We start from the raw sequence: 17119 nt of genomic DNA, 5'->3' as shown, positions 1-17119 counted from the left end.
GTTTGACCTCAAGGGGTTATCATCCAATCACACACAAGGTAAATCTCCTTCGCGCCTAGGACCAAACAAGTCTAGTGACTAGAATCTCTTGTGCCTCTTACCATATAACCTATTCTACTCTACTTGAGTGTGAATAATTATTAAAGTTCATGATACTTCCATATTGAATTCATATGTCAATGCATACACTACAATTATCACCACACATAATTTCTCCTTGAAATTCCTTCAACACCATCATACATGCTCACAACAATATATTCAATTCAATTTATAATACTGAAACCATAAATTATTCTTCATATTAGTCACCTAATGTCCAAAAACAGCCAAACAAGTAAAATATGCAAAATAGGGCATCTAACTCCAACTCTAGTGCTCGGCGCCATTTGCCTCATAAAAACTAGTGCTTAGCACCCTAAGCCAAAATGCTCCCAAACCTATAGTTGAGTTGACACTCAGCGTTGCCTAAACACCGCTCAACATGTGACATCCTTAAAACTAAACTATTTTACTCATTTTTATTATATTATAGTTCAATATTTTTATTTTATTTATTTATTTTCTTTTGTTTAAAGAAAACATTGATGTATTAGAAATTACACATTTTTTTTAATATCACACCATACAACTTATAATTAACTTATTTTACAATGAGTATACATCTTATAGTTTACATCATTTAGTTCATGTTATATTTTCTACACTAGAAGGAGAAAGGATATTATTTAGTTATAGTTCCTTCCTCGTATACTAGCCTTCAAGCATTTGGATGAAAGAGGTTATGGATAAGATTCACTTGGACTATTGGGGGTAGATAAAAAGTGACTTCAATTTGCCTTTCGAGGATAATGGGTGCATTTGGAGCAATCAGGAAGATGATGGTAGAATTTCATGTTCCTTGAAATGATATTGAGTTATTTGCCACATTTGTTTGCCATGCATTTCTTAGGAAGACTGCTATACGATATCGGTGAGGAAGGGATCATACATATTAGAAACAACCATTTATGATGAGATTATACACTACAAAAAAATAGCTATTACCGACGGTCAAGATCCGTCGATATCAACACAAATCCGTCAGTAATCTGAATTTTCTGACGGATTTCTGACGAACCAAAATTCGTCGATAAAAGGGGCGTAGCTAATATTTACCGACGAATAACGCCCTTCGATAATTACCGACGGTCATATCCGTTAGTAATTATCGAAGGCCTTTATCCGTGTGTAATAACCGACGGTATTATCCATCTGTAATTACCGACAGATAATGTCGTCTGTAATTATCGACGGGCAGTATTCGTCAAAAACTTCATGAGTTTGGCGGATCATTTTTCGACAGATTTGGCCATGGAATAATCCGTCGGTAATATGATTTGCATTTTGAAGTGCATTTTGTTTTCGCACAGCACACAAATTTATCACACCTGCAATTTCACAAATACAACCAGACCTGCCAATCTTATAATTATATCCCTAGCCAATCCAAACAGGTATCTTATATAGACATCACACGCATATATTCTAAGAGTTTGCATATGAAAGTGAAATAAAGGTAAACATCTATCAATCACAATTTCATGGGTTATGTTGAACTAATGTAAAAGCAGAAATAAGTAACAAACTCAATATAGAAAAAATTCCTAATAATCTACATAATCATCTGAATGATTTTCTTCTGCAGGGTCTTCTTGTTGCTCAGTCTGTGGCTGGACTGCGGTGGACTGGAGTGGGCTGGACTAGAGTGGGTTGGACTGGAGTGGACTGCACCGTAGTGGGCTGGACTGTAATGGGTTGTTGTTGGGGCAGTGTTGGGTCGGACTGTTGTTGAAGACGGTTGTGGGCATCAGTAGGTAGAAAGGCCATGACTAGATTTTGGAAGTTTTGAAACTGACTTCTCAAATTTTCATAAGCCTGGTCATGTTCTTCTAGTCGTTGCGTGAGTCGGTTCACGACCTCCTCAGCATTGCTGGAAGATGGTTGTTGTTTGTGGATACCTCTTCCAGCAGTGAAACCTTTGCCAAGTTCTCTAGTGCCATAAAGTCTTCCTTTATTTTTTTCGCCGACAACATCAACCCAACACTATGTCCTAATGACGTCTTCCTTATCAGCATCATCATCATGCTCTGACGTATTAGCACAAGATCCTTGCTCAGATCTGACCTGTGAAAGTCTAGTTGAAAATTCTTGCTGTTAAAAAAAACAATGACAAATTAGTTAAATAAGGTACAACATTTAAGTTTAAAGGAAATAATAAATAGTAAAAGGATTTCCTTACATGTGTTCTTCGAGACCTTTCATCAACAAACTGGCCAGATCCTTTGCGAATATGAGTTTGGTAAAATACCTCATCAATATATGCCTCTCGCCCCAACTCTTTTGCCTTTAACAAAATAAAGAGTTATATATATACATCAGTTTTAAAAGAAGTAAATTATATCATAATATGAAAATAAAAAGAATTAAGGTTTATACCATATGAAGGGCATGCTCATGAGTGGTAATGGAACCACCTGTGTGTAGGGTCCCACCCTTTTTTGAAGCTCTATTCCTCTGAGTTGTAATACATTTATTGCGATAAGAAGGAGAATTCCAATGTTCTAGCAATTGATTCCAGATCTGGTCCCCAATCCAATAAGGTCGCTCTCCTGCAATCCAGGCATCTCTAAACATCTCAGATAGCCTATGAGATGCTCTGCTGTGGAAATTTTTTTAATTTGACCTTCATGCTCAGGTCTCCACTGAACTGACCTCTGTAATAATAAATCAAGTACATATGATCTTGACAACACAATATGCATGATGTTTAAAGTCTAATACCAGTTAACATCTATTTTCATTTGAAATACATACATAAATACGGAATGAAAATAAGTTTCATGACGTTTTACCTTAAATCGTTGCTAGAAAGGTTCTTTCTCTTCTGGAGGTATGACTCCCCATGATGGCCAAGGCGAAAGGAACTATTGCTTAATAGATCTAGTGATGGCCTGAGAAGCAACTCTAGAAGGAACAAACCTAAATATAAATGCATAAAAGTCATAAAAAAGAAGGCAAGACAAATAACAAGTAATGGCATACAAATTAGTATTTAAGATAATAAGATATTACCCTCGATTAAAAGGCTCAATCATCGATCGCTCATGGAGAGGAGGGTCAACATCATCATCAATAGCTGAATTAGGAGCATCTGCTGCAAGAGCAACATCAGGAGAGGGATTAGAGGATGAGGAAGGTCTACAAGAAGTGTGAACCATGACAGGGGATGGTCCTTGATGGGAAGGTTGTGGTGTGGATGTAGTTGGTGCGAGAACCACAATAGGGTGTGGTGTGGAGGTAGGTGGTGTTGGAACCACAATAGGGAGTGGTGTGGGTACCACGGTAGGATGTGGTGTAGGAACCACATAAGGGGATGGTGACAGAATGGATGTAGATGGTGTGGTAACCCCAGCAGGGTGTGATGTGGGTACCGTAGCAAGTGATGGTGCCTGAATGGGCGCACTCTGTGGTATTTGGCCAAGAACCCTTATGATGTACCATGGTGGCTGTCTTTTTGGCTTTGTCTTCTTCTTCCCTTTATCAGAACCAAATGGACGTCTAGGTGACATTGCAACAATCAAACTATATAAAACCACAAAATTGAACATCAAATATGAACAAGATAGTTATTTTACAGTTTAAAATGACAAGTGTTATTTCACATTACCACCACAAAATTATACTTTTATAAGTGATATATTTAAAGTTTTCCAAAACATAATTAATGAATCTTTTACATAAATTTAACAATTATAACAACCACAACATCTCACAACAACTAAATAATTCAATCATCGTCGTCATCCTCCTCCTCCTCATTTTTGTCATGATCATCATACTCGTCATCGTTATCATCATCATCATCTTCTTCTTCTTCTTCTTCTTCTTCTTCTTCTTCATCTTGGTCGTCTTCGTCTTCTTCTTCTCCATCTTCTTCTTGTATTTCTCCTTCCAATTCTTCAGGAGCACCATCAAAGTCATGCAATGTAGATACACTTTCAACTTCAATTATTTCATGGGCATGTGACATTTCATCAACTTGATAGGGAATATCCTCTTCCAAATCATTTGACTCAATGCAACCCCTAGGCTTAGCTTGTATCGCAACACACCAACCACTTTTGTCGATGCTCCGAAATGTTGGAAATGGGACATAGTAAACTTGTCTAACATTATTTGCTAGAATGAATGGATCAAAAGGTCGGTATCTTTTACTCATATCAAGTTCAAATATATTATACCTAGGATTCACCCTTGTACCATCTCTAGAAGGATCAAACCATTCACAATAAAAAACAACTACTTTCTTTGGAGAAGTACAACTGTTGTACTCTAGCTCAAATATTTTATGAATTATTCCATAAAAATCATCATAACCACCCTCTGTAATGCCCTAGACGTACACACCACAGTTAATTGTCTTCTTTCCTTTGGACCATTCATTAGTGTGAAACTTGTACCCATTAACAAAGTACGTGTGCCATTCTTTTACGCATCTCATGGGCCAATTTGCCAAATCCCTTAAATCTTGATTTTTGGGACTTAATGGCGCATTATAAACCTATAAATATGCAACAAGAAATTGTTACATGATTTTCGATAACAACAATTTGTTTAAGAAACAATAGCATACATACTTGATGTTTGAACCAGTAAGGAAACTCTGAGTATATTCGAGCAGAAGAAGTTTCTTCATGTACTTAGTTAGCCATAACGAATGAGCTATTAGATAAGAATACAATTAGTAAGTATATAAATTTCTTGATTAAGGTGCAGAGATTGAGATTAGAACATACTCAGGGTACAATTTAACTTCAGCGCAATTGATTAACACGTGGACATGAGCAGAGTTGAATTCAACATCAGTTAACCAATAAGTCAACTCCTTGCCTGCGTGACGACCAACTTGTCGAAACACTGATAATGTTGAGTCACATGTTTCATTTTGCCAGTGTGTTTCATTCATAACATTGTTAGGCAACAAGATGAAGTTCTTGAAATAATAAGAACAAAAATATGTTGTTTCACGATGCAAGTAGGCTGCACAAATTGATCCTTCCACTCAGGCTTTGTTTTTTACAAAACGTTTTGATTCCCCAATAAATCTATAAAAAGAAATGAATATATTGTGATTTGAAACGAGAATAAAAGTCTAAAACATACAAAGATATAGTAATCATGGTTTATCACCTTTCAAATGGATACATCCACCTATATTGCACTGGTCCACCAAGCCATGCTTCATATGGCAAATGAACAGGGAGATACTCCATTGAATCAAAGAACCCAGGAGGGAATATTCTTTCCAATTTGCAAAGAATAATTGGAATATTTTCCTCTAACATTTTCAGTGAATGCTCCTTTAGTGTCGTTGAGCACAAGTCTTTGAAAAAAATGACTAATTTCTATTAGAGGATTTAACACGTGCATTGGCAATGAGCTGAATGCAACAGAGAGTAATGTATCCATGAAGACATGGCAATCATGACTTTTCATGCCGTGAATACTACCATTTTCGATATTAGCACATCTTGCCAAGTTTGAAGAATAACCATCTGGCATTCTTAGTTCCTTGATCCAACGACAAACTATTTTAGATTCATCTTTTGTGAAGGTGTAATTCGCTTTTGGTTTGAGCAACCGCCCATTAGATTGTGGATTCAACTGCAAGTCTTTTCGACCACAATATAAAGATAAATCTTTTCTTGCCTTGTCATTATCTTTGGTCTTGCCACTAACATTCATCACAGTGTTGAAGATGTTGTCAAAGAATTTTTTTTTTCTATATGCATGACATCAAGATTATGTCTTAGCAAGTTATCTTTCCAGTGTGGAAGATCCCAAAATATGCTTCTTTTGATGCAATTATGCCACTCTCCATACCCATCTATCCTTGTCACACCATTTTTAGTCACTTTTGGATAATCTTTGAGTCTTCTCCAAACTTGTGATGGGGTCAACCTAGGAGGTGGCCTATCCATTTCAACTTCTCCTTTGCGAAATGCTTTTTTGTTTCTCCTAAATGGATGATCAGTGGCCAAGAACCTCCTATGGAAGTCAAACCAACAACTTTTCCGACCATAATTCAATGTGAATGTCTTAGTGTGCTCCACGGACAAGCTAATCTACCATGTGTGCTCCAACCAGATAACATTCCATATGCAGGGAAGTCATTAATAGTCCACATCAAAGCCGCCCTCATAAAAAAGCATACACCCATTAACACAACAATCAATCTTCTTAGACTCTAATCCCAACTTTGAAACTAATCTTTTGGCTTCATAATAATTCTTTGGCAAAGAATTATTTGGTGGTGTTAGATCTAAATAGATTTTTGTCATATTGTCTAATGCTTGGATGGGAATGTTCCAATTAGATTTGCAAGCCAAAAGTCTAAGCATATTGACAATTTTGACTCTGTTACCCCTTCAAATACAGGTTGATTTGCCTCTGCCAACAAATTGTAAAACCTCTGAGTGGCTTCATTTGGAGACTCTTCTAAACGACTATTGTCTTGTTGTTCAAATGAAGCATGTCGATTAAGAGCATCATTCACCATTTCTTACATATACATAAATTGATCCATCTTAGAGGTGTGTGCACCAGTACTTGAACTATGAAGGCAATTTTCTTATGCAGTCAAATCAACAGAGGGCTTTTCTTCACCATGAAATGTCCAAATCTTGTAATTTGGCATGAATCCTTTTTGGTATAGAAGAACTTTAACTACCTCGTCTTTCAAAATTTTAGTGCATTGGCACTTTAAGCATGGGCATCTAATCCCTCCATCAAGAGCATAATATTTATATTGTCGAGCTGTCCGAACAAAGTCTTCAACTCCTATGAGAAAATCTTCCTTCAAACCTCTTCTTCCAGGATAACAACGGTCATACATCCAACCACGGTGGATGGGAACTTCAGCCATGTCCTGGGAAGGAAAATGTTATGTTACACTATGCTAGTGCAACAAAGTACAATTATCAAACATGGGACTTAAGTAATAAACCTATTACTACTTAAGCCCATGCATGTAGAAGGCAAAGATAGAGGGTGCATGAATAATTTCTTCATTCTAGCACACCTCTAGTTAACTTGATTTTTTGGACCAAATTTATAGTATTATTTTAGTCCAATAGCAATTCACATACAAATCATGATCAAGGTACCAATTATATAAAGCAATTGGATGGGAAATTTGGCCATGTCCTAGGACAAACCAAAGGAGGAAAATGTTATGTTACACTGCATAAGTGCAACAAAGGACAATTATCAAACATTGGACTTAAGTAATAAACCTATTACTACTTAAGCCCATGCATGTAGAAGGCATTTGATTTCAAGGTAGTTTACTTGATTTCAAGGTAGCAATTAAAGCAATTGGTATTTGCTAAAATCATACTTCAATCATATATATTCAAACAACAAAAACAAATTACAATGAAAGCTACATACCAAAAACAGCAGAGAAGGGTTGCGGTTGAGTCAAAGAAGAAGGAACTACACAAAAAGAAGATATCATTTGTACTTGCAAAACAAGAAGCCATTTAGAAAGTTGACTAAACTTTGACTTTTTTATTTGAACCTTAAATGCAAGTGCAAACTAATGGAGAATGTTTAGGGTGCTTTAATACACGTATTCTAATTCACAAAGGAAAGGTGGAGAAAAGATCACAACTCATAATTAGCAAGGTAATTTGAGTTTGCCTAGTCAAAACCCAAAAAATGAACTAGAAATTGGCCAAAATGAGCTAAGACTACCAAATTAGTAAAGGAATTGTTAAGCAATGATGCAAACACAATCTAATTAGTATAAGAATGATGAAAACTAAGGCCAAAGTGAGGAATAACATGGAACACGAAAATTCATATGTGGAGGCTAACTTGTGTGACTTAGTTTATGCATAAGTAGTCTACCACTCATAAATTAGTTAATGTTTTTCTCATTGAATTAGAATGACTAACTTTATGGCTTAGTTTGATGCAGAAATAGTGATGCCATGGCAGAAAATGCATCTGAAACAGTGGCCAAAATAAGCACTAAATTGGATGAAAAGTTGCTAAGTTGACCATGAGTTGACATTTTGCATTTTTGCTCTAATATGAAATCTATGCAAACTGGTAAAAACAGCACAAAGAACCTACTCAACAAACTTAAAATGACAATCGGAACCTAAGAAATAATTGAAAACTGAAATCCTACCTAAAACTCAAACTTTCACTACCTAAAACCTCTAAAAACACACTAAAACTAGGCTAAAAACTATGGTTTTGCTAAATCATGGGTAGAAGTGGATAGAAACTATCTAGACAAGGTTAAAATGACTTAAGAAAACTAATCCTAACTCACAAATTGTCTCCTAAAAGATTTACACAAAATCACTACCTAAAACCAAGACTACTCTACTAAATTAAGTCTCTTCTATGTGCATGTACTACCCTAACCTATGCAACTTTAATCTAACTATCCACACAAGTTTCTAATGCCAAAATATGACTACAAAACAGCTCACACGACTAAAAATAACAACAACTCAAAATCTAAGTCCTTAAGACCTAAAACTACCACTAAACTATGCTAAAATTGCGAAAATTAAGAAATTAAGTACACTAGTGCATATAACTCTTATAAAACTACTTGGAAAAGTTCTAATTAACAAAATAAAGGTGGAGAAAAGATCACAACTCATAATTAACAAGGTAATTCGAGTTTGCCTAGTCAAAACCCAAAAAATGAACTAGAAATTGACCAAAATGAGCTAAGACTACCAAATTAGTAAAGGAATTGTTAAGCAATGATGCAAACACAATCTAATTAGTATAAGAATGATGAAAACTAAGGCCAAAGTGAGGAATAACATGGAAAACGAAAATTCGTATGTGGAGACTAACTTTTGTGTCTGAGTTTATGCATAAGTAGTATACCACTCACAACTTAGTTAATGTTTTTCTCATTGAATTAGAGTGACTAACTTTGTGGCTTAGTTTGATGCAGAAACAGTGATGCCATGGCAGAAAATGCAACTGAAACAGTGGCCAAAACAAGCACTAAATTGGATGAAAATTTAAGTTGACCATGACTTGACTTTTTGCATTTTTGCTCTAATATGATATCTATGAAAACTAGTAAAATCAGCACAAAGAACCTACTCAAGAAACTTAAAATGACAAAACGAACCTAAGAAATAACTCAAAATTGAAATCCTACCTAAAACTCAAACTAGGCTAGAATACATGCATCTATATAGAGATCATGTTGCTTTTCAAATTGTTCCACTAACTCATGTGGGGTAGTGAAGGCAAGTAAATGTGAACATATCAGCATTGGTTTGTGAGTTGTGAAAATGGACATGGTTGTTTTGTTGGGAAAACAAAAGGGTGAAGGTGAATAAGAGTGATTATGGATAAGAAAGAGTGGGTGGGGCCACCAATTAAAAGTTCCACATAAACACAAGACATGAGAATCCTATATACGACTAAAATCAAATATGGAAACTGCATAGGTTGTTTTCTGCAGCAAATTATTATGGGTGTGTGCAAAAAATAAAAACCAAAACTCAAAACACTGGAAAGTGATCTTTCTGTCCAAATCAACCACATGCCATAATAAGAGTTAAACCTTATTAGGCTAATGCAGCAATAATGAAAACAAGCCAAAGTTGGCGTCTCCAAGTCAAGTACAAATAATTATCATAAAACTAAGCTTCTAATCACAGCAACATGCTCTATCACATTCAATTCAATTCAGATGCTTCAAATCACAACATCAACATGCTCAATCACATTCGATTTAATTCAGAGATGGTTCAAATCACATTCAATTCATATGCATATCTGATGAAGGATTGACCCCAACCAAGGATGAAGGTACATGCTTAAGAAGACTAAGCATGTTTAAAAAGGAAGTTCACTAATCCTTCATCCCTTTCATTTGTGTTTGTTATTTTTGATTCCCTAAGTTGACTTAGTTGAATAAACTTTAGTTGACTTGTTGACCTTTGACTAGGTTTGACTTGTTCACTATAGTTGACTTGACTTAAGCCAACATGCTAATCTATGTTTATTTGCTTTGTAGGTTAATTAGGAGTAAGAAAGCAATGCTAGGTGGCGCATGGTGATTGGGGAGCATAAATGATGTGGAGGAGAGAGTAAAGCAAAGGCATAAAGCATAAAGTAAAAGGCATGAAGCAAGTGTACCTATGTACCTTTGGTCTCCTTTGTTTTTAGCACACTTTGACCACTTTTTGGAGACATATGAGACACATTCTTTGTCTCCTTTTGTGCTAGAACGAAATTAGCCTTGCACACACCATAGTTAGCTCTTTTATCTCTCATTTTTGTAACCTTATTTGACCTAGTTTCTAGAAGCTAGGGTTAGGTTTTTGTAGAGACATCCTTAGGTATCTTTTATTTGCTTAGAGGCCCCTAAACTCTTCTATATAAGGGGTGCTCCTAGACATGTAAAAGGGTTGAACATTTTGAAGTAAAAACACTCTTGTGTCTCAACCATTTGTGAGAGTTTCCTCCCTTGGGAGTGAATACTTTTAAGCCTTATCTTGCATAGCAAGTGGCGGCACACATCCACTCATCTTCAAGGTTGCCATGGCTTCTAGCCTAGCCTTGTAGTGGCGTGCTTCTCACATTTTTACCATTTCTTTCCTTTCCATTTTATGTTTTCTTCTTCCTTTAATTGTTCTTTGTTTTCTATGGTTTATTTGCATTCCATTTCCTTTTTGTTTTGAATCAATCCATCATCTTCTTCTCTTGAGCTTTGTGAAAGGAACCTTCACATCTAGATAGCTTGCTATCTTAATGTCCAGTGGGGATTTCGCTTAGCTTTCTTAATCAACTCACACCATATTCAATAATATTAAAAAGGAACAACATAATCCTTCATCATTTGGTATCTAGAGCTTTGGTTGTCCTTGAATATGGTGTTTTCATGTTCTAACCTTGTCTTGTGTAGCTATCTTTGAATGGTCCACATAAAAACAATGTTGGCAGAAACTGTTCACGATTTTAAAAGATTAAACTGCACCTGCTCAGTGGTCCAAAAATTACGTTCTGGATGTCAAAAGAAAGCTCTGTGAGTCTAGTTTTTAACAAAAAAAGAACCAATGCATTTGGAGTTCTGTGGAGAGAGTTATGATTGAAATAGTGAGCAAAGGTCAGAGCTGCCGAGATCACCGCGAATCAACGTTTTTCAGGTTATGTTGGGCAGTTTTGGCTACTGTTTTTGTTACTCTTCTTACTCCTAAATGTGGTTGGATAACATGTCTTTTGATGCTTAGTCTTTGAGCCTCAAATCCATGAGTTTAAATGCATGATAGCTACATGTTTGTGTCTTTGTGTATGTCATGTTGAGTCTTTAAATGTGTCTAACTTTTGCTTGAGTCTCTTGTCATATGCTTCTTTGAATTTTCTTGTTCTTGTTTCTAAGTTTTTGAACTATTGCATGAGATCTATGCCTTGTGTTGTTGTATGCTCCTTGAAATTGATTTTGACCTAATTTTAAGGAACTAAGTGTTCAAGACACCCTAATTAAAGATGCAAGTAGTAGTAAGAAAAATTAAAGGAAAACGGGTGCCTCCACGACAGCCCAACAACACCAAACCCCCATGGTTAGAGCGCCTCGACGACCGAAGTGCCTCAACGGCTGGAGCAGCTCCAAACACAACACCCTCCTTCCACAGTAACCCCTTCTTCGCAGAAACCCCCCACTCACGCGGAAGCCCAATTCAAATTCCTCTCACTACAAAAATGGAAGCAATTATCAGTACAAAAATGATTGGTAAGGATGAATTAAAAGGTTGGATGATTGCTCGAACAACAAAACCCTTACCTGAACAGCGTTACCGAAAACTTGGTTTTGAGTTTCGCAATGGAAAGAGGCACGCGACAGCGTTACTGGAAGGAGACCGTCATGATGCCGATTGAAGTGGCACGATAGCGGAAGTGGCAGCAGCAACAGGTGGCGACAATGGTGGCGACTACGGTGATGCCCTAGGAGGAAAAGACATGCGTTTTGAAATGGGGGAGGCCAGTGACAACGCTACTGGAAGGAGGCCGGCACGGTGACGACTGGAGTGGCGAGGTAGTGGCAGCAGCAACGGATTTTCGTGATGGGGGGAAAGGAATTTTTTTTAAGTTTAATCCGCGAACTTACTGACGGATCTATCCGTCGGCCACCCGTCGATAATTGTCTCGTCACCTTACTGACGGATAAATCCCTCGCCAAATCTCCCTTGTGATATTACCAACGGATATGTTCATCGCCAGATGTTTGTTGTGTTATTATCGACAGATATTTCCGTCAGTATTTTTCCCGGTCTAGATTCGTCGTTAAATCCGTCAGTAAATCATAGTTACCGACGACTATTTATCCGTCGGTATTAGTCCATCGGTAATTAACAGATTTCTTGTAGTGATAAAAATTGTATTTCATACACAATCATAAAAACAGGAAAGTGAGTCAAACACGATAAGGATAATATGAAATAAAGTTCAACATATAATACATACATTTTTTTTAGAGCAAGTATAAATTATTCTTGTAGTGACTAGTCTTGATTAATGAGCTTCACATGGCTAGTAATAATAATTCAAGAATATCTTTCTGGAATAAAATTTATTCATTTAAATCTCTAAGGTAAAACCTCCAACTATAAATTAATTTAACCTTGAGAAAATATAACAACTAGTTTTTGGAATCATATATAAAAAAATATATATGTAACAATGCCCGATTAATATTTAATTTTCATTCAATAAAACTCTTATAATTTAACTAAAATGAAACTGAAAAAGTGTTCATGGTCATTTACTCTTGTGTCTCCTTTTTTCACCTATAAATACCACCTAGTTGCATGAGGAAAAGACACACATCAAACACTAGAGTTCTCCCTCTCAAAAGTGTTCTTCTTTTTCTTCTCTATATTATCTCTTAAAAGCAATAGTGTTCATAAGGTTCAGAGATCCTTTGCTGCACTCGATCAATCTGACGGGTGTTGTATCTTAGAGGAGGAACGCATAATATTGAGTATTGTCCTGTGCAGTGGAGGCATTTTCTCTCTAAAGATAGTGCTTTGCGTACCTCAACCCATACTTTCTCCATCATTTCCTCATTTACATTATCTTATATTGTTATTGTTTGTTATGAGAACAATTTGACTTGATCATCTCTTTTATCCATATATCTTGTTTCTAATCTATCATTATTTTATTTTTCAATTCTTTTTAAATAATATATATATATATATATATATATATATATATATATTATGTAGTTATAAGTAATATTACTTATAAATGTATATATAAATAAATAAATATTATTGTTATTATAAGGATGTGAATGATAGTTATATGCATGAATAATATATGTGAAGCACCGTAGAGATATATAAATGCATATATGTCAAAATATATATATATATATATATATATATATATATATATAAGAGATATTATGTAATAATTTTAAGAAGATAGGTTTGGTGACAAGAATTGTCGATGTGAAAACACATAGACAAAAGGATGATCTTTGAATAGGAAAAAGAGTGGATCCACAAGGTCCCAAATGAATTGGCTTATTCGAAAAAAGTCCTCTTCTTTAGAAGATCTATTTTGTGTCCAGTACTGCATGGTTTCACCCTATAAGAACTCTGAATCATTTTCTTGAAACTCATCCTCTTAAATCATAAATGATCCACTTGTTCCGAAATGACTTGATCCAATAGGGAAATCTCAAATTATTGGGCCTTTCAATACAATCAAATAGAAAGCCCCAAGGACACCATATTCTAGGAACCCAAATGATGTGATTGAAAAAAATCCTTTTCTATTTATTACGGGTCTACACAAGAAAATGACTTGAAAATAGTAAGTAAAGAAATAAAATGGGATTTGTAACACCTCACATATAATATAAGGATGGTAAATGTCTCTTTCCCTACCTTAGTTATTGTAAAAGATATATCATGATTGTATTAAAACTTTGATGATATTTTTTTTTCTTTCTTCGTTGTTATCTTGAACTCACACCACCTATCATCTTTTTTATTTTTATCTATTATCTTATACTGGATGCACTAATCCTCTCTCTCTATTTTTTTCCACCCCATACCTTAACTCCTTTACCCATATTTATAACACTCATTGTAATGATTACCATTAGTTTAGTTTTAACTAGATTTTACCGAACATTGTTCTAATTACATTCATAATAAACTTCTCATTCTAGATTTTTTTTATTGATTGACAGATGGATAAGACCATGCTACAACCTTGTCTATTACTTTTAATATCTCAGATTGTTTCGTAAGTATCTCCTATTTATTTTATTTTAATAATAATATTGTAATTATATAGTATATAGATTTACTTATGACTAATATACATATCTATAATACATATATTATAATATATAAATAGTTGTAAATAACTGACAAGTTACGAACAAAAGGTACTTCTTGAGACGTGTAAAATCACTAGCCTTAAGGATTTATTCACGGTGTGTTGCGTAAGTCCCCCAAGATACAACAAGAACTTCTCGGATCTTCCGAGGATCTCAGAACTAGTAAGAAAGTACTCTCTTGAAAGAGTATTTAACCTAGATAGTAGAAGAAAGAAATATGAGAGAGAAGAGAGCTTGAAGAATGAAGGAGAAGAATGAGAGATGGTGTGTTTTGGATAGCACCAAAGTCACCTATTTATAGGTGTGAAGGATTGAATGGAATGGGCTGAAAATCCATATTGCTCACCTAACGTTCAAAAGCATATTTGCAATGTACGGTAAAATGAATCATAATCATTGCAATAATTATGGAATCAAAACTGAAGAATCTTTGCACCACAAGCAAAATTGCTGCAGTGGAAAAATAAATGGTGGAGGCAACGTTCAAAACTTTTGCAATAACTGCTAGTATTATAACATAAATATTATTTCCTCATACTAGTATTACTATTATTTTAATTGTTAACGCTAATTTCTTAAATATATACTTCATAAAGTTTTTTTTATATATAGTAATATTACTATTATTTTTTAGTGAAAAAAAGCATTAACTAATTTATGTATATATATTTTTTTAAACAAAGAACTTATAATATGATTTTTACACATGAAGATTATGGTATAGTAGAAATTTTGGTCTTACAATACTAAAAATAGCATATTATAATCTTGAGATGTTACACAACGTCCATCAACTCGTTAAAAGTGGCATTCATCAAGCAGAAGTATGTTCCTTGCTTTGATATTTTCAAATAACTTGTGATATTCGTTGATTTGAATCTTTATGTCTTTATCTTCGATCATCTCCCAATGGTAGTAATTTCCTATGACGAACCTTTGTCGGGTGACGTCTTCAACAGTATATTTGAGAATCAACGAATCCAAAATTTCTTTCGCTTCCTTATATGAGCAATACACATCGAACAAATCATTAAACAAGGCGCTAAGTAAGGTGTGTCAGCACACCTTGTTTGCATAAGTTCAATCTTCAACTTGTTTGGCAGTAGGTTCGTCAGGTGTCGATAGGGATGTCAAAAATATCCGTACCCGTGGGTATCCGCGGATAAAACCTGCAATGGATAAGAAATGGATATTAAAAATGGATACCCGCTACCCGCGGGGACGGATATTTTTGATACCCGCATGTTAACGGGGCGGGTACGAGTATCATAGTATCCGTATCCGTGGATACCCGTACCCGCTAAACTTTAATTCACAAAAATACCCTTATATATATATATATATATATATATATATATATATATATATATATATATACATATTAGTAAAAAACATTTTGTCCTAATTTTTTATAAGTTGCATATCTTGTCTTCTGTCTTCATTCTTCCAACTTCAAGTATTAGTACGTTGTCTTCTTTCAAGTACATCCCTTAACATTTTTCTCTTCTCCTTCTTTAAAATTGGGCATATACATCAAACCATATATAGATAGTGACGTTTATGGTATGCTTGTTGTCAAATGATGGAATCAAAATAAGAATATTTGGCACGTGACAGTTGAGGTTTATTATTTGATTATTTTTCAGGAATCAATCGGAGAAATTGGACTTGTTGATCAAAACACTAATTAAAGAATTTCCATCATGTTGAATGTCATTTTATATTTATTTTTATAATTATTTGGACTTGAGTTAGTTTAAAATTTATTTAAAATTTATGACAATGATGTATTTTATTTTATTTTATTTGAATTTATGATTAAATATTTATTTTTTAAATAATTTTGTAAATACCCGTGGGTACCCGTGGATATCCGCGGGTATGAAAAAAATAGACGGGTACCCGCATAACGGATACCCGACGGATATGGGTACGGGTACGAGTACGGGGTAGATATTTATCTAGCGGGTAGGGTACGGGGGAGCTACTACCCGTACCCTACCCGCCCCGTTGACATCTCTAGGTGTCGAAGTTGAGAGAGCCATAGCCACTCCATACATGTCTAAAAGAGTAGACACACGTTCTTGCTAGCGTCGGAAGTTCTGCCCAGAGAATACCTCAATTTTTGATACATCCAGAAATGGTTTCGCAAAGACGGTCGGAGTTCCGGAACTATTTTGATTCTCCAAAGTAGTAGAGTTGTTGTTGTCAACCATAAGTCCTTAAGATTGATGTAAATAACTGACAAATCACGAACAAAAGGTACTTCATGAGGCGTGTAAAATCATTGTCCTTAAGGACTTATCCGCGGTGTGTTGCACAAGCCCCCCAGGATACAACAGGAACTTCTCGGATCTTCTGAGGATCTCAGAACTAGCAAGAAAGTACTCTCTTGTAAGAGTATTTAACCTAGATAGTAGAAGAAAGAAATATGAGAGAGAAGAGAGCTTGAAGAATGAAGCAGAAGAATGAGAGATGGTGTGTTTTGGAGAGCACCAAAGTCACCTATTTATAGGTGTGAAGGATTGAATGGAATGGGCTGAAAATCCATATTGCTCACCTAACGTTCAAAAGCATATTTGCAACGTACATGGGTAAAATGAATCATAATCATTGCAATAATTATGGAATCAAAACTGAAGAATCTTTGCACCACAAGCAAAA

The 17119-nt window shown here is 35.2% G+C and overlaps 1 pseudogene; it reads right to left on the bottom strand.

The window, feature by feature from the left end:
• Window positions 1-3829: 3829 nt before the first annotated feature.
• Window positions 3830-4543, bottom strand: LOC146884107 (uncharacterized; annotated as a pseudogene).
• Window positions 4544-17119: the final 12576 nt, after the last annotated feature.

The sequence above is a fragment of the Vigna unguiculata genome, chromosome 8 (genome assembly GCF_037176805.1).
Source record: "Vigna unguiculata cultivar grain cowpea cultivar isolate G323 ecotype 2 chromosome 8, ASM3717680v1, whole genome shotgun sequence".
Lineage (NCBI taxonomy): Eukaryota > Viridiplantae > Streptophyta > Magnoliopsida > Fabales > Fabaceae > Vigna > Vigna unguiculata.
This window is presented reverse-complemented; position numbering and strand designations above follow the sequence as displayed.